At 38.4% G+C, this 24152-nt stretch overlaps 1 protein-coding gene across 1 annotated transcript in view; it reads right to left on the reverse strand.

Moving 5' to 3' along the window:
* The window catches only part of NELL2 (neural EGFL like 2), a 400918-nt gene extending 381380 nt beyond the window's left edge, over positions 1 to 19538 (reverse strand). Inside the window, exon 1 of the mRNA XM_059402952.1 lies at positions 19445 to 19538. The gene's annotated coding sequence lies outside the window, so the exon portion shown is untranslated. The remainder of the gene's footprint in view (positions 1 to 19444) is intronic.
* Positions 19539 to 24152: the final 4614 nt, after the last annotated feature.

The following is a 24152-nucleotide window of genomic DNA, read 5'->3' on the forward strand; positions in this document are numbered from 1 at the left end:
AAGAAAATCCATTTGGACATATCTTTTAAATTTTAATTCTTTACAAAGCACTGTGAATTGTTATATTTGCATAGTTAATCATTATTTTTTAAGTCTTACAGTTCCTTGAAATTTCCTACTAAAGAATTGTCAGTAAAAAGATGTGGAAGATGTTTTGTACTGAATTTGAATATATTATTCACTTAATTACAACCTTCATGTAACAAAGGTTTCCTAATGTAGTCTCATCTAAAATTAATAGATATATATTTAGTGAGTCCAAATGTTTAATGAGCTACAAGGTTTATTAACATTTCCATTTTATTTATTCTTAGCTTTACTAAAGCTCATCTATTGCCCACAGGCTTGTGATGCACATATCACATAATAAAAAGGCAAAATTAAATTTAAATTCTTATGTAGCAGAATTTCCTACAAGCAAATGAATACAAACATGGCTACATTATTTCAGAACTGCAAGATTTAAAATTGAAGATTAAAGCTTTTATTTGCTTTTAATTAATCTTATATTTGTACAAAGAGAGAGCACAAGTAAGCACCAAATTTACCAAGAGACCTAGAAAATGATATTTTGAATAAAAATGGGTACAGTTTCTGCAGCTTGAGGATACTTCTACTGCTCAAATAACACCTCCCTCATCTATTGACTGATGGCAGAAATTATTAAAATGATTAATTCTTGTAAAAATATACTTTAAAAAAATTTTTCATTTTTATTATTTATTTGAGATAGAGAATGAGAGAGAGAGCACAAGCAGGGGGAGAGACAGAAGGAAAGGGAGAAGCAGAGCATGGAGCAGGGAGTCCGATGTGGGGTTCGATCCCAGGACCCTGGGATCATGACCTGAGCCAAAAGCAGATAGATGCTTAACCGACTGAGCCACCCAGGAGCCTGAAAATATGAATACTCTTAAAGAGAGTAACACTTTAAGCTGTTCTCGGTGGAAACATTTGAGATCCCACCTAAGTGCACATTTTTATAGCTGGGGGGTGGGGTTTGGAGAGGGAGTAGAGGAAAGAAGCACCTAGATGGAGGCTGGAAGCACCACAACCAGCATTTATCAGTTTCCTATTCTGCTTTTATCAATTCAGGATTCTATTTTTCCAAATGAACCTCTTCTCATGGAAACCATGATATTGAAGTCAGAGATCCAGATACTGAATAGATGTGGTCTAATTTAGATTTACGTGCAAACATTTATCGAGTATATTACACACAAGATACTGGGCTAGATTTTCTGGGAGATAAAAATAAATACAAAAAGACAGAGTGGCCAAGTTCTCAGAAACTTATTATCTGGAAGGGGTATAAAATAAATTTGAAATTCACTAACCATACAGACAGTATACAGCATGGTGGGTAAGAACATGGACCCGAGGGTTACACTGGTCTGAATACTGGCTCCAACTGAAAAGTCACGTCAACATCTCTGGGCTTCGGTTCCTCAACTGTGTAATGAGCATGGCTTGTTAGGAAGCCGAACTGGGTTAATATATATAAAGCCCTCTGAAGTGTAAGCAATAAGTATGAGATAAGCGTCATTTGAGAAAACTATTTAAAAAAGTGAAAGTGGGAGTTCCAGGAAGGGCAAGAGGGCATTTGATGGAAAAATCAGGAATGGCTTTTCTACGATAGGCAGCATAAGGCGGACTGTATTACTGACCCCCTCTCCTGCATCAGACACGAAAGAACTCCCCCTCTTCGGAAAGCGCTGCTGCCATTCTGCTGTTTGACTGCCTCACTTCCCAGGTAGGTGAACTGCAACCGGCTCTTCTCCTTTTGTTTGCTCTTTCTCCTTGGTCACAAGGAGAACAACTCGCACTAAAACTGTCATTTTATAACAAAAGTATGTCAACATTTCACATGTAGTCTTCACAAAAATGTCAGCGTGAATTTTTATGATGCAAGTGTCATGAATATCCTTCCACATTCATTTATTTTTAATATATGAAGAAGTAAGTTCTTCTCTGTTGGGGGAAAAAGAACATGAGATGAATTTGGTTCAGATCTCGTTTTTTTTTTTTGTTTTTTTGTTTTGTTTTATTATTTTTTTAAGAATGCCATGGATATTGCTGTGGTTAGGACTCAACCAGATAGTCTAGAATAAATAAAAAATAATTTATCATGTATACACAAAGTACAATATAATGCTTTTTCAAATGTTTATACATCATTTACAACTGACTTAAAAATAAGTCTTAAAAACAGCACTACAGTGAATTAAACCATCATGCTGGGGGCACCTGGGTGGCTCCGTGGGTTACGCCTCTGCCTTCAGCTCAGGTCATGATCCTAGGGTCCTGGGATGAAGTCCCCACACTGGGCTCTCTGCTTGGCAGGGAGCCTGCTTCCCCCTCCCCCACTTTGCCTGCCTCTCTGCATACTTGTGATCTCTGTCAAATAAAATCTTAAAAAAAAAAAAAAAAAAAAAAACCATCACGCTGTATACCTTAAACTTACACAATGATCTAAGTCAATTATTTCTCCATAAAACCAGAAAAGAAATCTACACTACATAAACGCCTAAAATATAACCTTTCTGATTTTCTTTTAACTTAAAGAGTGGGGATGCCTGGGTGGCTCAGGTGGTTAATTAAGCATCTGCCTTCGTCCCAGGTCATGAACCTGGGATCATGTCCCAGGTCAGGCTCCTTGCTTAGCAGGGAGCTTCTCCCTCTGCCTGCCACTCCCCCTGATATGTCCTCTCTCTCTAACAAATAAATAAATAAAATCTTTAAAAAAAAAAAAAGTAGGTATCATGGATTGAATTGTGTCCCAAAAAGGTATGCTGCAGTCTTAACCCCCACCCCCATTCTCATAAATGTGAACTTATTTGCAAATATGATCCTTGCAAATGTAATCAAGTCATGAGGTCATACTGGACCCGAGTGGACCTTGATCAAATGACTGGCATTGCTACAAAAAGAGGAAATTCTGGACAAAGAGAACAGACACAGAACAGAAGGCCACGTAATGATGGAAGCAGAGACTGGAGAGATGAAGCTAACTGCAAGCCAAGGAATGACAAGGATTGTAGGCAAATGCCAGAAACTAGGAAGAGGAAGGGGAAGGATTGTTCCCTATGGACTTGAGAGGGAGCATGGCTCTGCTAATGCCTTCATTTCAGACTCATAGCCTCTAGAACTGATAAAAAGAATAAATTTCTTTGCTTTAAGCCACTTGGTTTGTGGTATTTGGTAATGGAAGCCTTACAAAACTAATATGGTAAGTCAATTCATTCATTCAGGAATACCTACCAAATCTGCTATGTGCTGAGCACTGCACCCAGCGCTGGGGACATGATGTGAGCAAGTGCAACAGAGTCCCAGTTCTTGGGCACATAAATTCATGAACAATTAACAGCCAAAACATACTATCACTCAAGAAGTTTGATTGCAGCATCCTACCCAAAGTACCTCTCTCAAGTCATCCTTTAACTCAATAGTTTAATTTTCTTTATAATCTTCATCACTGTATGAAATTATTGTTAATGCTCTCCCTTCATTCCATCCTCAGGTTTTAGAAGAGTATGAGACATTGTTCCTCAGATTTTAGAAGAGTATGTGACATTGTGGACACCCAATATTGAATGAATGAATGAATGAATGAATTTTAAAAGTTACAACATAAGAGAGTATTTATTAAGGAGATGTAAACTTTTCTAAAAGGTCAAAAGAAGCTTTCCTGGAAATGATACTTGGGAAGAATAATAAATAGGAATTAACTGCTCACTGAGGACTAACAAGAGTTAATTTGAAGAACAGACAGAAAAGAGTGTTTCAAGTAAAGGAAATAGCACTTTTGAAGGCCTTGAGGCAGGAAAGAATATAGCACATTTAGAAAGTCATAGCACAGGGTGGCTAGAGCCCCATATGTGAAAGGAAGCCTATATCAAGTTGAGTCTGATGAAGCAGGCAGTGGCCAGATCACTGAGGTCAGGATATTGACCAGGATATGGAGGCCAGGTCAAACATTTTGGCCTTAGTCTGGTAGACAATGGGGAACTTTTTCAGGGTTTTCAGAAGAAGAGTGAATGAGCACATTTGTCGTTTAAAAATTTCTCTTTGGTTCCTGGCTACATATTGGAAGCAGACAAGAGTGGACATGGAGGATGAATTAGGGGCTATTACAGCACTCTAGATGAAAGACAGGGTAGCCCAGAGAAGGAAACCAGCTATGAAGATAAAGACAGATTAAAAAGTTGTACAGTGGTTTAAAAAAAAAAAAAGAGGATTGTGATGGATTAGATGCAGAGTAGTGAAGGATGAGGACCAGGCTTCTGGCCCGTGCTGTTGGGTGAAGGGAGTACTACTTCTTCTGCTAAGGAACTGGAAGAGAATTAGGTAGCAGGGGAATGAGTAAAAGAGTTCCGTTGTGACCATGCTGAGTTGAGTGTCTAGTGACACACCCAGATACATAGGCTAAGTAGGCAAGGTCCCAGATGAACCTGGATCTTGGCAGAGAAGCCTGGGCCAGTAACAGCAGTGTGAGACAATCACAGGCCTAGAGATGGCCCATGGGGAAAGTATTTAGAGAGAAGAGAAAAAGGTTTTAGATTATGTCTTGAAAAACTAAAGCACTTGGATATATCCTTAATTTCTTTGCAACCTAGAGAATTTTTTTGATTCGCTTCAACATGACCTTTCTACTGTCTAATTTGTTTTAAAATAATTAAAAACATACTGAACAACATCAAATCTTTTGGATTTTATTCTAAACACTGAGATCCTAAATGTCACTTAATGGGGATTATAAAACTGAATTTTCTTCAGATGTATCTACTAATGATAAACATATAGGAATTAAACCACTTGGCATTTATTATATACATTTACCAACTTTGAATAAGTTTTGGATAAATACTTCTCACAAGATATCAACTTGGCTTTTAATAGTCAAACCTCCTACATGCATACCTACTTACAAACCCAAGAAAAGTTAATGTCACCAGATTGAATTCTCATTGTCTTCTCAACTTTGAACTAATCTTTCATTTTCTGAGATGCCTTTGGAGTATGGAGAACTTCAGGACTAGAAGAAAAGCAAGAAACAGAGCAGGGACTTAATACTATGACTAGTTAACAAAACTAAGTTGGGGTCACAGGAGTGTCAGAACACATGCAGGAGGCAATAACATGTAGAGCGTTCTTTCTAGAAACTGCTTTGATAAAGGCAATATTAGGGAATGTTTATGATACCAAATTTATAGTTAACTTACAGGAAAATTACAAATTTTAAGATGCCTTGTTATTTATAAAAGCTTATTTCAAATTAATGCAGCTTTGGGGCGCCTGGGTGGCTCAGTGGGTTAAAGCTTCTGCCTTCAGCTCAGATCATGATCCCAGGGTCCTGGGATTGAGCCCAGCATCGGGCTCTCTGCTCAGCAAGGAGCCTGCTTCCTCCTCTCTCTCTGCCTATCTCTACTTGTGATCTCTGTCTGTCAAATAAATAAATAAATAAAATCTTGAAAAAAAAATTAATGCAGCTTTGAAGAGTCTTACATCTTAAAATTTATTTATTCTGTTCTCTTCTATCATTCTTGATTCAACAACTGATCAGTTATAACATAAACACCCTTTCCTCTACTCCACTTACTGTTTACATCAATAACAGTGTTGATCACACAGAATCATAAGAATTTTAAAACTATAACCCTCTTTAGAAGTTACCTGGTTCAATTTTTTTTTTCATAGGTGAGGAAAGACAGGCTCAAAAGCTTTAACTGACTCCCCTAAAAACACATGGATACAGCAAAAAACATAATTGATTTTACTTTTCTTTGGCTCAAGCCTGTATACTACCATTTATATGGAACAATTCATCTTTCCATATTTGTACCTGTACCAAGCAAGACACCATCTATCATATACACAAGTTTTACCCCACTATAAGTAAGCTTTAATAGTAGACATAAATCAACTTCCTAATTATCTTTCAAAGGTTATGTACATCCTATATTGTATAATAAGACTCTTATGAAAGAATATCAATGAGCCTTAAGCTTTCCACTCTCTGTTGCAGAATGAGGTCATATTTAGAATGCCCCTCCACCCCATTAGAAAATAAAATCTGCACTTCTACAAAGAGTCCTCAATTCACAATATGCAGGGGAATCCTAAAGGGAAACCACATTATCTGTAACACCCTATCACAAAAATAGGGATTTGACTTTCACTGTTCCAGAAATCTCATCGAATTAAAAGGGTTTGTAAGTGCTGAATTTTCTAAAAATATATGACAAAGATCTTATTCATCTTAGAGTTTATCCTATTTGCTTGTTGTTCTTCTAAATGACCTCTGGAAATATTACAATCTTCATTTCATGAGCAGGGAAGACCTTCATTCCTGCTTTAATGAAGTAATTTTAGAAATGAGTTTCAGAGATAGTAATAGGGCATCACTATGGACACAAGGGAGGGAGAGACATTCTTTGGCTAAGCATGACTCAACATCCACATCTTAGGATATTTATTTATGTAACAGGAGAATTTGGCATATATTTAAGATTTCCTCATGTTCTCACTGCAAATTAAATAAAATCCAAATGCTTGGGTCCCAGAAAACCCACCACCATCTTGACACCACCTAACTTCAGTCTCATCTCAGACCACTTCCTCACTTACTACCTGTCCACTGTGTGTCCCTTGAAAGCGACAACTTACATTTCACTTAAAGACTTTTTTAAGGGGCACCTGGGTGGCTCAGTGGGTTAAGCCGCTGCCTTCAGCTCAGGTCATGATTTCAGGGTCTTTGGATCAAGTACCAGCATCGGGCTCTCTGCTCAGCAGGGAGCCTGCTTCCCCCTCTCTCTGCCTGCCTCTCTGCCTACTTGTGATCTCGGTCTGTCAAATAAATAAATAAAATCTTTAAAAAAAAAAAAAAAGACTTAAAAAAGATATTTATTTATTTATTTATTTATTTATTTATTTATTTGACAGAGAGAGACAGCAAGAGAGGGAACAAAGGCAGGGGGAGTGGCAGGTTTCCTGCCAAGTAGGGAGCCTGATGCAGGCAGGGCTTGATCCCAGGATCCTGGGATTATGACCTAAACTGAAGGCAGACATCTAACAACTGAGCCACCCAGGTGCCCCTGACTGAAAGACCTTTGCCTTTAGCTTTTTGTAATGCCTGGAATATTCTTTCCTTTGATCATCACAGAGCAGAGTGGTCTGCCCTTACTATAGTGTCTATATGCCCACTATATATTACCTCATGGCTCTCCCATTAGCCTGTAGGGTGTTTGTTACTATCTCAAATCATTGCTATTTTACAAGTGCATTATCCACCTCTCCCCCCTAGATTGTAAGCTACATGAGGAAAGGGACTTTAATCCTAATTTATCACTTAGTCCCGTCGCACATAGATCAGTATCGAGTACATACCTGATACCCAGTTAGTAGGTATTAAATGCATGTAAAATTGATGTTGCTCTAATATTTTATATACCTTTTGTTCACTCAGCTAACATTTATTGTGTACACTGTGTGAGATAACCTGTTTGGCATTACCTAACAGGGAAATTTAAGAACAGAATTTGTCAAATTCCTCAGAGTTGGAGGAAACTCAAATCCTAAAGTTAAAAAACTTTAGGATTGAAGTTGAACACAGAGATTATCTAGTCTGCATGGGAAGGAAGGGACAGAGATAATAGCGTCTTGCCCAAAATAACACGGTTTTTACTGTGTTTCTAGAAAAGAAGTTGCGAAGTCAGATCCTCAATGAAATATTTAAAGCACTGAAGTTTGCTTCCCAGCAATGAAGTCAAATTTACTACTATAATTATAAATATTATTACTGTGATTACTACTAGCACTTCCACTAGACCCCTCTGTGGATGTCACATAGCACTTTGCTTCCTAAACATGGGAATGAACTGTCTCTAAAACACATACCACATCCTTTAAATACCAAACAATTAGATCAATTCAGTCCCACTCCAATACATAAATTTTATCGACTCTTCATCAACTGACAAGACTATCACCTGCTCGAACAAGCTGACAATACCAAGGACTGCAGCCCCAAAGGGTTGAATCATCAGCACCAAAAAGATATTATCACACAAATGAGGCTAACGCACTGAATTAAGTTTTCCATGTGGTGTGTAAGTTAAGGCTTGCATTACCTCACGTAGTGCCTATAAGATAAGGGTCAGCAAATAATTAATTGAGTCTGTTACAAATGCTAAGTAACCATCAAATGAAGGCTGGACAGATGGATGAATGACCAACTGAAGGAATAAATGATTCAGTCCAGGAAAACTCCTATCAGCAGGGGTAAGCTCCTCTCTCTGGATTTCCCATGTGCTTCTCACAGTGCTAGATACAGCCCAGCTGACAATTGGCATCATTCAGGGAATCAAAGAACCTTCAGGGTTAGAGGTAACTTAGGACAAGCCTTAAGAATTTGATTTCACTCTGAGGACTCCACTTTACCTAACTTACCTCACCCCAATGTGCAAAATCTCTCCTAATAAATGACAAAAAAAAGTCTCTTTGGGGACACCTGGATGGCTCAGTCAGTGAAGCATCTGCCTTTGGCTTGGGGTCATGATGCCGGGTTCTGGACTCGAGCCATGAGGTAGGCTCCCTGCTCAGAGGGGAGCCTGTTTCTTCCTCTTCCTCCAGCCCACCCCCTGCTCATGCTTGCTCTCTCTCTCAAATAAATAAATAAAATCTTAAAAAAAAAAAAGCGCCCTTCAGTTTTGATTTTAGTTTACTGAATACAATAAAAAGCTTATCTCTTTTAAGATATAATGATATTTGAATATAGAAACATTTCATTTTATGACTAAGTCTGTTGGGAATTAAGGAATCTAGTGGGTTTTAAGTATATCTAAAATGAATCCAGTCAGGATCGTCCCAGTGGAGCCTAGGTTAGCCTGTACTTTGCACACGGACAAAGTGAAGCACAGGAGAGTTGTAGGTGAGGGGAAGGAGGAAAAGGAGCTTCCTTTCACCTGGCAGTCCTCCTCTTATCACGATCCTCTAAAAGTCTGGAAGCCCCCTTAACATGCTCTGCTTGCTGCCTGTATCATGGTGACACAATAAATCCCTTTTGCAAAAGCCCTCATCCTGTGTGTCCTAAATAGCACAGTTAGAGATCCTGAGGGGCACCCTCCCCCAACTTGTGCTCTCTCTTGAGCTCTCTCTCTCAAATAAATAAATAAAATCTTAACAAAAAAGAAAAGAAGAGAAGAGAAAAGAAAAGGAAAGAAAAGAAAAGAAAAAAGAAAAAGGAAAAAAAAAGAAAGACATCCTGAGGGGCACCTGGGTGGCTGGGTTGGTCAGGCATCCAACTCTTGATTTCAGCTCAGGTCATGATCTCAGGGTTGTGAGATCCAGCCGGGAGATGGGCTCTGCACTGGGCATGGAGACTGCTTGGAATTTTCTCTCTCCTTCTGCCCCTCCCCCTCCCCCACCAAAAAAATTAAAAAATAAAAGAAAAGAAATTCTGAACTTTTCCTCACACAGTAAGAATATTTCATATTAAATTTGTAGACTTCACCCAAAGTTACATGATATGGCAGTTAGATACACAATATGTTAATAGCTAAAAGTTATATACACGGTGTAGGTTATTAAAATGGTTAACAGGCTCTGGAATAACAGAAACTTGCACTCAGATCCTAGCCATTCTAGCCAGCTGCCTGACCCCTGGGGCATTATCTAGTATCTCTAAGTCTCAGTGTTTTCATCTTAGTCAGAAAGCCCAAATGCAGTATGTGTTCCACACTATTACTGTGTGAATTACATAAATGCTTGATATGCCTGCCACATGCTGGACCTTCAAGAAAAGTGATGAGCGATAGCAGTAACAAGAGTATAAATGGCTTAAATACTTCAAGCACCATCTAAAGCATAGACATATCTCATACATATTCAGCAAATTTAAACTTAACCATGGCTTTCCCATCCACTCACCAGTACACGATCCAGATAGGAGTAACGGGAGAAAAGTGAACCACAACCTGTCTTCTCTTCTGTAAGAGTTTTCTAATTAGCAGATTATCTAATTTACTCCATACAAATGTGCAAGTGGTAAACACAAACCGTTGCCTCAGACGTCGATAACTTAAGTGATTTTATAAATGTAAATGCATTACAAACTCATTGTAATTAGACATGATTAAGGACTGCACACCATAATTTATTTCTCTTCATGTTGGACTTTTCATTTAATGAATTTATGATTCTAACAAGGAGACTATGTTAGAGCATTAATTAAAATCCGTAGTATTTTGGTTCAATATGTAATTTTCGGGACGCCTGGGTGGCTCAGTTGGTTAAGCAGCTGCCTTCGGCTCAGGTCATGATCCCAGCGTCCTGGGATCGAGTCCCACATCAGGCTCCTTGCTCGGCAGGGAGCCTGCTTCTCCCTCTGCCTCTGCCTGCCATTCTGTCTGCCTGTGCTCCCTCTCTCCGCCCCCCCTCTCTGATAAATAAATAAAATCTTTAAAAAAAAAAAAAATGTTTTAAATAAAAAAAAAAAAAAATGTAATTTTCATTAAAGATACCCAGTATGGTCAATAAGAATCTCAAAAATAACTCACTCCTGAAATATTTTTAATCTAAGTCTTCTGAACATACTATTATTAGCAATAATCTTTTTGGTTTTTACTTTTCAGAGTTAGTAGATCATTAGAAATACTGAAATTTTCTTCCTGGAAAGATCTGATTGAAATCAGATAGATTTCAATCAATTTTCTTCCTAGATAGATCTGTGTTTTTCACATAAAGGGGGCTCAGAATCATTATTATAAACTGATTCAACTGCAAATTTATTTGCAAATTTGGGGAAGTCTTAATTAACATTAAAAGAAAACTGAAAAATATTTACAACAAACCGGAGGATATGATTAAACACCAAAATATGTAGTTAAAAAAAGTCCTGTATCTGAGATGTTTTTCCACATGAGGATAAACAATAATAAAATACCCAGTTAATTAACAACTCACTTATTTCAAAACACCCAAACTATGAGTAGTACTAAAGAATATTAAAATATTACTCATAATGATTTAAAATAGTTCATAATGAATATTGAGCTAGACTGTGTTTAATGATTTTTTTTCTTCTTGCTAACCAACTGTTTGAAGAAAATTAATGCAAAAAATGTCTATTTTATCTCATTGCTGGTAATTATTCATTGTGTACTAATTCTTGTTATTGGCTATTCCATGGCTATTCCTATGGACTTCTCTAAAATCAGATAGGAAATCTGGTTTATCAAGTGACAATCTTACAGTCTTTCTCATATGTCACTTTTATCTGTAAAGAAATAAGGGGTTGGGGAGAGACTTTAAAAGAGAAAACCTTGAGCAGCTAGACTCCAAATAATTGGAAGAACTACAGCGCCATCTTGTGGAAGGAAGAGTCTAATTAGTGAAATGCTTTGATTCTATCAGAGAAGAAATGTGATTGAATTCTTGGCCATCAACTCTAATTTCTTTTAATGATATATTACTTTAAAACCTTTAGTCTGGAAAGTCCGTCAAACATCAAAGGACACTATTATGTAAGGGCCTAATATATATTATACAGAAACCAGATGAACTATGTCTATTTTATGGATGAAGAAAATTCAAAGCTAGTATCTTTATTAGAGGTTGTCTTAATAAAGAAGGACCCTATAAAGAGGGTGAGAGATGTAATATGAATAAAGCTGGAGGTCTTGGTTATTCCATCCTTTTTTTCAAAATGAAATGAATAAGGAAGCCCTTAACATGACTGCCATACAGTTTCTGAAAAACTCATTAAGGAAGGATTTCCTTTAACATCCATAATCATAAAGTAAAAAAAGTCAAGGAAGTGGGAAGGGAAATAAGGTTGGCTGGGTGAAGTGAGAGCAGCACAAATCTCTTTCCTTTCTCATAATTCAATTAATCAAATTTTACTGAGAGCCTACGGTGTGACAAACACTTGCTAAGCACAGTGAGTAAAGACACTTACTGACTAGTGAAGTACACAGATCATTTCAAGGTGGAGAAATGCTCAGGAAGGCCTGTGTCTGCAGGACACCGAACAGAACTTTGAGGGGTACATCCTCCCAAATCAGTGGTTAGAACCAAACAGTGAACCCTGCATGAATCCTATACTGCAACATACTTTCGGAAGTACTTTTCAGACTACTGTGTTTCCATATAAACAAACAAACAAAAAAGCATAGAGTACAGAATTTCTCCTTTATAGAACTAAACGTCCTCTCCTTCTTTTGTGCTCCCATACGATTTGCTCATAACTTAATATGGAACTTTACTTCTTAAGAATAATTAAGAATAATTATTTACCTGCCTGCTTCTCCTAAGATTGCAAACTTTATTAAGGCTGCCTCACTTACTTAACACCAACCACAGTGCATAAAGAGCACTCGACCCATGTTTGTTAAATTGAATCGGTTATATATTCCAACAGTATTTGTTTGGCCACAGGGATAAGCTCCTGAGTAGGAATAATACAGGTATTCCTTCAGACACCCGGACTAGCACTATAAGCAGGGATACCCATTTCTTTCTAAGGTTGTCAGCTCCCAAGCTCTTGTTTGGGGGCTTTGATCCCTGAACCATTTTTAAAACTCCCATCTCCTAAACAAATAAAGGCAGTGGATAAAAGAAAGTTTGTCTCTGTATCTATGCTTTTAATTTGGGCAGGGGGTGGCGGGAACGTAGGTATGATTTTTCTCAATTTTCTTCCTTTAAGCAAACAAAAATCTAAACAGGTACTGACCTAACATAGAACTAACAAGAGTAAAATAAAAACATTAACATTATCCCAGAGGACTTCAATCTCCCAGTGTGCGGCTTTTGCCCTTGCTTCCCTCTGCCTCACCTCTGTCCACCCTCAATTCTTAGCTCCCACTCACCACCCCTCGTGCCTGGACTTTCCTCCTTATCTAAAATATTAACACCTGATCACAGAAGAGAATTTGTTACAAATCATTAGCAAAAAACGGTTGGAAAACCAATGCCTGTTTTCCTAGACTAACTTTTATTTCTTTTATTTGGCCACATTTTTGGTACTCACCTCAACCTGTTCACATCCAGATGCTCATCAGTAACTTTTAACCAACTAGACATAAAGGTCTCTAAAGAAACCACTGTTAAACAGGGAATTCCTACACTTGCGGAATATCTAGGTGCTAAAATAGGCAAGTCTACCAGTACGCAACAAGTACTGAATTCTCAGCAACTCTACTTTTAAGTGAGGGCCCACAGTTTTATAAGCTGGCTTGCAAAGAAGAAATGCTCCAGGAATCATTACATGAGAGGAAAAATCTTGATGGGAAATAACAATTCGTTTAGCCCTCCGCAGGGTCAAGAATGTAAGCACTGCATTTTAAATGCAATACTACAAATCTGTCTCATTTAAAATGCCATCCAAGACTTGTACGCTTGCAATACAAAGTGTTAAGCACAAAGCTCATATTACAATCTATTTCTTAAATCCGACTTTTGATTAAACAAGATAGTTATACAAAAGGTCCAGGCGTAGTAGCTGGTACTTAACAGTTTCTTTCCCCTTTGCCTTTAAGTAAAAGGCCTGGGAACATGTCTCTCCTTTCCTTAGAAAAATGATAAAAGCTCTTTGAATCTCGGTTTCTGTCTCTGAAGGACAGTAACACCACCTCATCCAGCCTTTGGAAGGGATTAAAAAACATCACCTTGTAAATAGCTAATTGTAAGTAGTTACCCAGTAGAGAGTAGCTATTATGGTCAGTGCTGTTATTATTTTTTGAGTGGTTTGGCATAAAGTGCATACTCCAACTTCTAACCTTTACAACACTCACTGAAACCCAAATCTAAGTAGAAAAACTATGCTTGAATCTTGTTTGTTTACACAGAGAACCTCAGAGGTGGCTAAGCACCTCCACTATTCCAAATTTTTTAAATGCAAGTTTTCCGGTGTCAGCCTTGGGGTTTTAATAACAAAATTGCATTATTCAGCTATATTCTAGTTTGTTCTTTATTAAAAATCAGTTTCCAAGGAGAAAATCCAATTGTGCCAATACAAAACCCTAGGAGTGGTTGACTGAAAAATCCAAGATCTTGTTGAAAAAGACATGAATGGGTCCTTTAGTAGCTCTGAGGGAGCTAAGTTGAAAATGCCAAGGAAAGTTGTATTTTTGTAGTTGTTATTTTATTACCCTTTCCAGCAAGTTTCCACTTGAATGGCCTTTAAACTTGTAATTTAGGCACACTTTATTCTTTATTGTATTTCAATCTGGGAGGCAAATAACTTCATCAATTTAATCGAAGACTGGGAACCACCAAGACTTCTGGTTAGAGTTCTAGTATTGATTTAGCTCTTAATTTCCCATTAATTAAATTAGGACAATAACCAGATTGCTTTCAGGTCTGTGTTGGCAAGACCTGCTTGCTCCATCTTTGATTCTCCCTTCCCCTTTCCACTGTCGATGCTCAGAAAATATTGTGGAGGGGCGCCTGGGTGGCTCAGGTCATAATCCCAGAGTCCTGGGATCGAGTCCCACATCGGGCTCCTAGCTCCATGGGGAGTCTGCTTCTCTCTCTGACCTTCTACCTTCTCATGCTCTCTCTCACTTCTTCTCTCAAATAAATAAAAGAAAATAAAAATATTTAAAAAAAAAAAAAAGAAAATATTGTGGAACTGAATTTATCACAGTAAAATTGCTTCCACTAAACAATTGCATGTTAAGTAAAATTCAGCTTAAGATCATTATAATGGCTTTCTTCTTTCTTACAAACCATGCGTATTCCCTTCTCAACACAGTTCTCGTTGCCTCATACAAAACCCACGAAATCAATTTCTCCTGGTTTTGTTCACTCCAATCACTTCTGTAAGCCTAAGAGAGCCTAAGACTGAGCTCTGGAGCACTCCATTATTTTCAAAAACTTTTCAAGTTACAAATGATGATCCAGCCAAAGAGACTGAGAAGAAAGATAGATGATGATAATACAAAATAGTACAGATAATACAAAATAGTAGATGATGATAATACAAAATAGGTAATACAAAATAGATGATAATACAAAATAGATGATAATACAAAATATTCACTGAAACCAAGTGAAAAAAAATTTCAAGAGGCAGAAGTGATCAATTATGTTAAACACTGATGATAAGCAAAGGAAGATGAGGACAGATTACAGATCATCAGACTTGACAGGTGGAGGTTGCTGTTGGCTCATACAGGTGTGGTTTTGGGGAAATGAAGCTTGATTCGAATTGTTATGAAAATGGGAGCTGAGACTATAGAGACACTAAGGTTTGCTATACAGGATAGTAAACAAGTTCGTTGCTACCACAGACACAGAAGTTAGGGAGATTTTTTTTTCTCCTTTTGTTGGAGATTTTTTATTAATATTACAGCACTGATGGCAGAGAAGAAAGGAGACATGTAATTACCCAAGACAAAAGAGAGATAATTAGGGGGCATCTCGGTGGCTCAGTCCATTGAGTATCTGCCTTCAGCCCAGGTCATAATCCCAAGACCCCGCTCCTTCCTCTCCCTCTGCCCCCCTCCACACTCATGCTTGCTCTCTCCCTTGTGCTCTCAGTCTCTCTCTCTCTCTCTCTCTCTCTCAAATAAGTAAATAAATAAAAAGAAAGAGAAAGAGAGAGATAATTATGTCATTACAATTCTTGAGAAAGTGAAAAGAGATGGAGTCCAGTGTACAAGTAAAGGGTTATCCCAAAATGGGGAAAGAGATGCTTTCATTGTAGTAGAAGGCTACAGATGTGGGCAGGCTGTTCGGTGGAAAAATAACATTATTTTCTGATTGTTTCCTCAGTGAAGTAAGAAGGAAAATCATCCACGAAGAGCGAGAACCATGAGGACAAGTTGGAAATTTGAGAAGAAGAGGGGGTAAAATAGTAATCCCCGAGAGAGAGAAAATAAATCAATAAGGAAGGGGCAGCTGTGGTCAACTGAATTGCAAAGACTGCACAAAGGCCCACTCGACACAGTTAGGAAATTTAAAAGAGATCAATTAGAATAGTTAGGTGTTTTTTTTCTGACAATCAACTACAAGCTTGGGAAACATTTATTGACTGCTTATTATGTGCCAAGCACTAGTCAAAGCATTTTATTTTTACTAATACTTTTGAGCCCACAACCACCGTATTAGATAGGTACAGATGAGGAACCAGAGGCAGAGAGACATTAGGAAATTTATCCATGAGGAAAAAGTGTAAGAGAAAAAAGTGAAGGAACTAAAGAAATCAGGGACTAGATGAAGTTTTCACATAATCAGGGGTGGTGATGGAAAGAAGAGCGCGAGCTGGGTGTTAGTCTTCACACACTGAGAAAGACGGCCTAGAAGAGAGGGAAACTGCTACAGGAGGAAGGGATGCAAAGAGTCAGAGAACCTTGTTCTGAACCGGGGTTACCAACTCATCCCAGTTTGCCTAGAACTCTCCCAGTTTTAGTACTGGAAATCCTACATCCTGGTCTTCCCTGAGCTGGGGATTCTGAGAGCGGAGGAAGGATGAGGTATTTCATGGAAGAAGCAATAAAATGATAATGCCTGGTTGATTTCCAGGTCCCGTGTGATGTGGCTGTTACAAATTTTAAATTATAAAACTGCCATGTGGTGGTTACTACTATACTCAGCTCCTCATCTCAGAAGGTGAGATGTGAGCTTTGCTCTGATGATCTGCTTTATTTGAGACAAAGATTTCTGACACATTTTCCTCCCATTTTGTCTGACTTTTTCCCTTAAGGATGGCAAATGCTACCCCAGGATTAAAAAAGTATAGGTCCACAGCTCAGACCTTTAACCACTAAACTATACTACCTTTTTGCAAATAGGTGGGATTAACCAGTATTGGGTTTTTTGCCCCTTGCATAAGGCAGAGGGGAGGCAAGGGATCTGAGGGTGTTTGCAAGCAATTAGACAATGTAACCCAATTTGGACAGGGAGGAGTGAGAACAGGAACTAGAGAGGTGGACATTAAACATGGCATCACCAAGGGCACCTCCTGGCTTGGTCGGGAGAGCATGGGACTCTTGATCTTGGGGTTGTGAGTTTGGGCTCCAGGCTGGGAGTAGAGCTTACTTGAAAAATATATAAATAAATAAATGTTTAAAAATGGTGTCAGAATAGATGGGAATCATGTTTCCGATCTCATTAAACCTAATATGTTCTAAAAGCTCTAGCTGTTGTCTATCATCAATAAGTGCTCTAAGTGCCTGAATGAGCTCCATGGAAAAGACTGCTCAGTTAGGACGTAATAGCCCACTACAGAGCCTGAGCCCTCAGGGAAGGATTAGTAAGGCAGAATCAGCCTACTTCCATGCGTCATGCCTCTGCAGTGAGACACAGCTCTGCCAGAGATGAATCTGCAAGCCCCACTCCACTATTTCAAAGGCTTCTGGGGCTAAGGTTCAGAGAATCATACTATTTCACAGATAGAAAACACATTAAGGATACTTTAGAAGTTATTAGAGTCATGGCAACCATCTTGGACTGAGCCCTTGCATGAATTCTCCACTCAGATTGTGCACTAAATGTAGCTTCTGTGTATTTCCAGTTTCACACGACAGTACAGGCTCCAGGATATTTTCTGATTTGTTCAAGGACCGAACATGAACAAAATTTGTCAAAATAGCATCTACACAGAAGAAGACTGAAAGGATATGCTAAAGGTTAACTGGACCGCGATCCAAAAGCTGCCAGGAGACCGCCAGGCTTGGTGTGAGCTGCCTTCCAGAGCTTTCCTACCTTCTAACCAAACATACTCTTCTCTCTCCTTGCTCTTGTCACTAAATTTCTCAAAAGCAAATTCTGTATTTCTTCAACCCCAGTTCACTCCTTGACTTGCAGTCTGACTTTGGCCCGTATCCTCTCAGAAAGTCACCAGTGATGACACTGGTAGTCATTTCTGAGAAAAGCCCAGTTTCCTATACTTGTACTATTTTGAGCAAATACAAATAGACTGTGTGAATAGGAGCTGATGGTTATACATTTGTCAATCTCATACAAAATTATAAATGAGAAAAAAAAATCCTTGGATACACCACATATCTTAAGTTGAAATCTAAATTTCTACCTCTCCAATTCAGGACTTAACTCTGAAATTTCAGCAGCACTTAAAATCATTTGCTGTCTTTTCCCTGAAATTATCTCAAGCCTGTCCTATTTTTTTTTAAGTATCTCTTCTCTTATTCACCGATTATTTTTTCTTCCTTCTACCTTCAAAATTAGTGCATTACATTCTATATAATTCTAGAAAAACTTTTACCAACATGTAATTTTAACTTCTTTTAAAATTCTTTAAAATTCTTGGGTGCCTGGGTGGCTCAGTGGATTAAGCTGCTGCCTTCGGCTCAGGTCATGATCTCAGGGTCCTGGGATCGAGTCCCGCATAGGGCTCTCTGCTCGGCAGGGAGTCTGCTTCTCTCTCTCTCTGCCTGCCTCTCTACTTGTGATTTCTCTCTGTCAAATAAATAAATAAAATCTTTTTTAAAAAATTCTTTAAAATTCTTTTAAAATTCTCTTCCTCAGAATATTTTTTTTCTGAATGTTCCTCCTTTGGTTTTCTTAATTGTTTCTTTTCTTCCTCCAAAGACAGGTAATCCTTAAGAACCTACATTTGTACTTCTCACTGCTTTCTACCAGGCTGATCTTTATTAGCTGTGTTGTCTACTATTATAATTTCAACTGCTATTTTGAAACAGAATGCAGCCCACAGAGAACGTTTTGAGAATTCCTTCCTGCACTTCCAGCTCATGGTTGAACCGCTCCACCTGGGTCTCCTACAGTTACCTCACATTCTATCCCAAATCCCATTCATCTCCATAACCAAAACCAATTCTTCTGATCTCCCTAACTCTGTTAAAGAATCCACCAACCTCACGGTCACCCAAACTTGAAATCTCTATTTCTAACCCACCGTAGTCAGTCAAAATTTTTCATTTATTCTCCTTTCCTCTAGATATGACAATCAATACTTTTTTTTAAAGATTTTATTTATTTGACAGAGAGAGAGAGAGATCACAAGTAGACAGAGAGACAGGCAGAGAGAGGGGAGGAAGAAGGCTCCCTGCTAAGCAGAGAGCCCAATGGGGAGCTCGATCCCAGGACCCTGAGATCATGCCTTGACTCCAAAGCAGAGGCTTAACCCACTGAGCCACCCAGGCGCCCCTGATAATCAATACTTCTTCTCCACCTCTATGATCATAAAACCTTCTTAATTACCCCTCTGTCTCAGTTTTTGCAACTTCTAGTCCATCTAGAATATTATTTTCAAATAGATCTGCTGAAACCTGGGGTCAGAACCTGCTTTATTCAGAAACCATTAATAGACTCCAACTGCATGGCTAAAGAAAGTCAAACCTCCTAACCTGGCATCCAGACCCTTCCAGACCGTGTATGTATCTCTGACGATACTTATCTTAAAAGAGATTCACACCTCTTAGGTTCTAAAATCAGAAACAAGAAAATCATGAAAAATCAAAATTACCCTGGAAAGGTCCTTCGACAGGCGCTCCCCTGGAGACCACGAGTTGTTTCAGCACAGCCGGTTTTTCTTCCAGCGTTGGAACAGATTCCTGTTTCTTTGGTTGAGCACCAGATGAAGTAGTTGGCCTGCTTTTAGGGTCCATTTTATATGAAAAATGATGCATCTATGCATATCTTTAAAAATTAGAATCACACTCAGCTCAGTGATCTGCTCCCACTCGATAGGTACCCAGAACAGAGACAAACTGAGGGAACCACAGACTCACATGCTTGCTGCTATGCTCACTCCAGGCAATCATTGAGAGGAATGATGGGCAGCATTGCCAGCACTGTCTAAATTATAATTTTTCTCCCTTTAATTTCTAGGATTGTTAATTTGTTTTGCTAAGATGAGGGAATTCCACTGTTATATCCTTTTTAAAAAGTTATTTCGGGGTGCCTCGGTGGCTCAGTGGGTTAAGCCTCTGCCTTCGGCTCAGGTCATGATCTCAGGATCCTGGAATTGAGCCTCACATCGGGCTCTCTGCTTCTCCCTCTCTCTCTGCCTACTTGTGATTTCTGTCTTTCAAATATATAAATAAATAAATAATCTTTAAAAAATTTTATTTAGATACATGCCTTTACTTCCCCCCTGAACTTTGAATACAGGAATCATGTCTCATTTCCAGTGGCATCTTTACTGAACTTCACTCCGTACGGCGTCACCCTGTAAATATTTCCTCAGCCAATCAAATTTGCTTTGATTTGCTTGTAAGAATTAAGTGAATAACAGGGTAGTTGGTAGAATATGCCTAACGATAACGTCATTTCCTACTTTATTAAGCATCCGTATCCTTTCCCATGAAGACATACTGACAAAGTCTCTTCTATTGCAATTACTTAAAAGCAGCAGCTATTTTTTTTCCTAAATAAACGAGTCCAGTGTACACACCGTAATAAAACAGTACCAGTAAACTCCAGCGGAGGCCATGAAAGTGACTGATATGTGCTTGCTATCTGTATCTGATAACCAAAATACACATATTAAAGTATATGTCATTTAAATACATATTCATATATTCATATTTACACTCCAAAATAACCCAGTTATTTTAAATAAAAAGGAGATAACTACTACAATATGTCATCATGATCATATTAAAATCATGAAAAAAAACCTGAGCGCATCCCCACATTAGACTGGGGTTTGCCAATGTTGTTTAAATACACTCATATTATAAAAAGAACCACAGACTTCCTGGAAAATCGTAATTGTGCTACACTATGTAACCCCAGATTATTACTAGTGCTATTTAAACATTTACCTTGGGGACGTAGAAGATATCCAGAGCTGCTTCTCGGAATCAATTTAAATAAACCACCCTGTGCATTCTGGGGGACATAAAAAACAAATTTTGGACTCGCTGCCACATCCTCTAGATACCTGTATTTGATTCTTCCTGAAATTTAGTGACAGAATCTACCCTGCAGCATCCGAGAGGGCACACTTGGCAGGTTGGGGAGGTCATCTTGACTTGGGGCAGAGCTCATGAGCCTGTCCCAGAAGCACTAAAGGGAAGCAACGAGGGTGACTCTAGGTGTGTCCCACGGCCTTGCTTCCCTGGGCAACATCTGCCGGACTTTGAGAAAGTTCCTAGGAACGTAGATCCCCCAGGGAAGGCTGGAGCTTCCTCTGACCGCTAGAGGGCTCCGGGGGATCGTGACTGCAGGCCGCCCTCTAGCGGCGGTGGAAGGAAACGGCCTGGCTGTGTGATGGAAGTTTACATTTCAAACACAGACCAGACCTGGACCCTGGGGCTAAAAGAGAGACATCCAGGGAATGTGGGGGTGGGCCCCCGGTATTTGGAGTTGGGTAAAGATACTTCTGAGTCACTGATGCCAGGAATGCTTAGTAGAGAAAGACCTTCCTACCTAGATATTTATGGCTTTTTCACCCATGTCCAAAGATGTTACCCTTAAGGGGAAAAGCTGTATGTCAGAATTAGGAAAGAATAGAATATACACAGGTTTTGGGATCAGACAGCTATGCCTTCACATTCCAGGTTCCCCGTTTAGCAGCATTTCTTAAGTGTGTAATATACTTAGTCTCTGTAATCTTCCGTTTTCTTACCTACAAGATGTGAAGTGTTCGGTATACACAGTGCTTCAAAAATAGGACACAGTCAAGGAAAGGAAGGTGTACTTGTTTATTTATTTTTATTTTATTTTTAATTTAACCTAATGCAATTGGAATCGCTGAGACTCTGGGCAGTATCATTCAGTGCTGTCCCTAGCTACCTTTAATAAAATCTTCCATCTCCGTCAGCATCTACCAAGACTCCCTACTAAGAGCGAGGCCTGGTAAAATGTGAGATGCCACAGGAAAGTCTAGTACTCTAAAAATGCTGTCCTTTGTACTTTGGATACAGATTTTTAATCGTTCTCATGAAAATCAGAAGGTAGCTTATCTACCTAACACCCCACCTGGTCGAGCTGATAGGTCAAGCTAGAACTTGAATCTGCATGTCTGGTATTTTTGGTTCCTCAAGGAACCAGGAGCCTTATCCTGAGTGATGGTGGGCAGAATCAGCATAGTGGGAGGAAATGCACTGGGAAATGTACTGGAAGGGGCCAACCTGTCCGTCTCCTTGCCTGGTATTGAACTGTGCACTTACCACTCCACCTGTTAAACATCTCAACATCAGGCACAGATGATTCTAATTCCACCTCATTCTGCCACCCTGAAGTTTTCCCTGTCCCATCTGTGTTTGCATTAACCCCCTGGACACTTACTTCAGCCTGGATTTAAACTGTTCCACCACAGCTTGGATTTTAAGCTTAAGACGTCTTTAGGGTCAATTTCCCCAACTATCATCCCACAAATATTCCACCTGCCTCAGATTCTTCCTTTCTCCCTAATAGTTCTCAAAAGGCCAGATAGTTAAGGCTGTACTTTTTTTAAAATAAGAGATGAGAGCTAGAGTGATTGCCTGAAGACACTGAACCAGCACTAAGATTCTTCATAAATGTAGCTATAGAAATTGTATCAATTGATTGCATTGGTTAGTTTCTGTTAGTTAATATTCCTATTAAGGAAAAACCCAGAAACTACATAGAAACAACTATTCATCCTCTAATGAAGAAGATAGTTAAAGCACAGTAACTACATATTACTTATTAACTAATACAGTGGCTTTTGTCTAACTCTTTATGTCAGAGCATGTGTTTGGAGTTTTGCACTTGGGTTTTTCCTTTCTTCTTCTTCTTTTTCTTTTTATTCCTGTAATAATGGTGGATTTCCACAGATCTATGTGTTTCTTTCCTTTGGAACCCCCAGTGACTAGGAACATCTATTTCCAGGATAGGAAGATGGGAACTGGATGCTGCAGTAATTAATTAGTGGTCTAACAATTGCAAGGGATAATAATGAATAGTTCATCCAGATATTACACTAGATTTTAGAACTTGTTAGACCCCGGTGTGACATAAAAAATGGACAGTGTCATTCATCTGAAAGTACTATAGGGTACCTCTTATTTCCTGTATGGTCTCAGTTTAGCATTCTACCTTGTACGTTCTTATTGATTTGTAAATTAATGAATACATTGAGGAGGAAAAATTAGTGTATTTGCCTGGATGTTTGTCAATATTACTATGAAAAAAAAATGTTCAAATTCTGTACTGGTACATTCTGTCCTACAAAAGCAACCACTGTCTCTATCCATATGTGACAAAGAATCTGCCACACTAGTCAATTACAAAACCTAATCTTTTGAATTACTTTGAATTAAGCAACAAAGGTTTAGATGCCAGAAGAGGCAACAACAGATTTTTTTTTCCATATCCACACTACAAAACTGCAACTCGGAAAAATCTTTTTAGGAGTTTACTGCTTTCTAGAGTCCCTGTCATCAAGTTTTGACATAAAGTATTTCAGGCACCCAATTTGGAAAACAAACAGCTATTAAATGTCCAAAATGTCTATCGCTATAGAAGTTCTAATAACAGAATAATGTTAATGTGCTTCTCTCTGCCTCCTTCTCAAAAAACAGGCAGTTCAAGGTGTGTTTATTCACTCTTACAAATATATTTCCCCACTCTGTCAAAAAGAGAAGCATAATTCAGTTGAAGTGCATCAGAAGTGTGTTTCCTTATACCATATTATGTGACAAGCTGTAAATAAAATGAACTCTTTATGAATACATTATGTGTGGGATATGTTCCCAGGGCGGCATATAAAGAGTATTTTAATGACATACATTTTTCTAGGTAACCAAAGGCAAGTTGCTATTTCAACAACCCATGGACTGAATATAAAACAATTTTAAAATGTCCTAACACAAACTCCGTAGTCCCAGTCCCTGAAATATTGATATGTCAACACAATAAGCTTCATCAAGAAAATTATTCCTTTATGAAATTATATTGACTACATGAACTTTTAAAAAATGCTTGAAGTATTTAATATAATATGAATAGAATTTGTATTTTTATGTTAAATTTCTTTAAGTGGTGTGTATCATTGCATACTTTTTAGATATAAATAAGCATATATAATTATTATGTTGTTAAGTTATATGAATAATTGGGAAACAACAGAAACCCAAATTTTATAATTTAGTGGGGAAAATAACAAACCAAAAACCATGTATAAAGTGAAAGTGCTCTCATACTATACTTTCTTAAAAAGCTGGATATAAACTCTAATAAAGATTAATCCTGGTCTCACA

The sequence above is a fragment of the Mustela nigripes genome, chromosome 6, assembly GCF_022355385.1.
Source record: "Mustela nigripes isolate SB6536 chromosome 6, MUSNIG.SB6536, whole genome shotgun sequence".
NCBI lineage: Eukaryota > Metazoa > Chordata > Mammalia > Carnivora > Mustelidae > Mustela > Mustela nigripes.